Source organism: Hevea brasiliensis, chromosome 5 (genome assembly GCF_030052815.1).
Source record: "Hevea brasiliensis isolate MT/VB/25A 57/8 chromosome 5, ASM3005281v1, whole genome shotgun sequence".
Taxonomy (NCBI): Eukaryota; Viridiplantae; Streptophyta; class Magnoliopsida; order Malpighiales; family Euphorbiaceae; genus Hevea; species Hevea brasiliensis.
Window position 1 is genome coordinate 28,589,151 of NC_079497.1, and position 1,290 is coordinate 28,590,440.

A 1,290-nucleotide genomic window follows, 5' to 3' on the forward strand; every position below is an offset into this window, starting at 1 on the left:
TCTGGTATATGACCAGAACAAAGCCAAAAGAAATTTTGGACTGTGATCTAGAAATAGACAGAACTCTGAAAGCCATCAGAAAGGAAAGGAAACATTAAGATCACGGTCAAGGAGATCCCGAAATCCCAACCATGGCCGATAATAATGATAGACCAAGACTCTTGAGAGATTACGAAGCTCCATCTGTCTAAGGATTTCAGCCCAGTGTCACTAGACCCACAGTGGAAGCCAACAACTTTGAATTAAAACCAGCATAGCTCCAAATGATTCAACAAACCCAGTTTGCAGGTTCACCAACAGAGGACCCACACTACCACCTCCAGTGTTTTCTTGCCTTATGTGATACATTCAAGATGAATGGAGTGTCTGATTAAGCAATAAGACTCAGAGCATTCCCATTCTCCCTTCTAGACAAGGCAAGGAAGTGGTTACTTTCTCAATCGGCTAGAACATTCACACCTGGGAAAACCTCTCTCAAGCTTTTCTAGCAAGGTATTTCCCACCTGTAAAGAGTGCAAAGCTGAGACTTGAGCTCAACACCTTAAGACAAAAGGAAGGAGAATCACTCTATAACGCATGGGAAAGATATAAAGACCTACAGAGGGAATGTCCACACCATGGCATAGAAGATTGGCTATTGGTGCAAAATTTCTATAATGGATTACTACCCTCTATAAGGAGCACAGTTGATTCAGCTGCAGAGGGTGATCTAATGGAGAAAACAGTGCCACAAGCACTTAAACTCCTAGAAAGGGTTGCATACCATAACTATGAGTGGTCAAACGAAAGAGAAAATGCAAGAAGAACTGCAGGAGTCCTGGAAGTAGATGCCCTGAGCATGATAAATGCCCAGTTTGATCAAGTCACAAAGAAACTCAAAAAAATGCAAGCCAACGTAGTTGGTACAAATAGTCAACATGAAAGCAGCTATGAAGGAGGGTACATGAATTCAGAATACAGCAATTTCAATGAACCTACAGAACATATGAACTATGTGAATAATGGAGAAAACTTCAACCAGAGACAGCAAACAATCCGTATTCAAATACTTACAACCCTGGATGGAGAAATCACCCAAACTTCTCATGGTCCAGTCAGCAGAACAAGCCAATAAACAAGCAACAAGGGTACAAACCTCCAGCACCCCTTGGATTTCAAAACAGAGGTCAGAACCTTGCATAGCCATCGCTACGTCTCCAACCTCAAGAACCTAAACTGAAAATGACCATGGAAACCATGATGGAAGGATTCCTAGCAGCTCAACAACAACAAACTGAATTGATTAAACAG

The 1,290-nt window shown here is 41.8% G+C and overlaps 1 non-coding gene across 1 annotated transcript; it reads right to left on the reverse strand.

The window, feature by feature from the left end:
- Positions 1–517: 517 nt before the first annotated feature.
- On the reverse strand, positions 518–624 carry LOC131180462 (small nucleolar RNA R71). The gene has a single exon (XR_009149233.1). It is a non-coding gene; the product is annotated as a small nucleolar RNA R71 (small nucleolar RNA).
- Between the last annotated feature and the right edge of the window lie 666 nt (positions 625–1,290).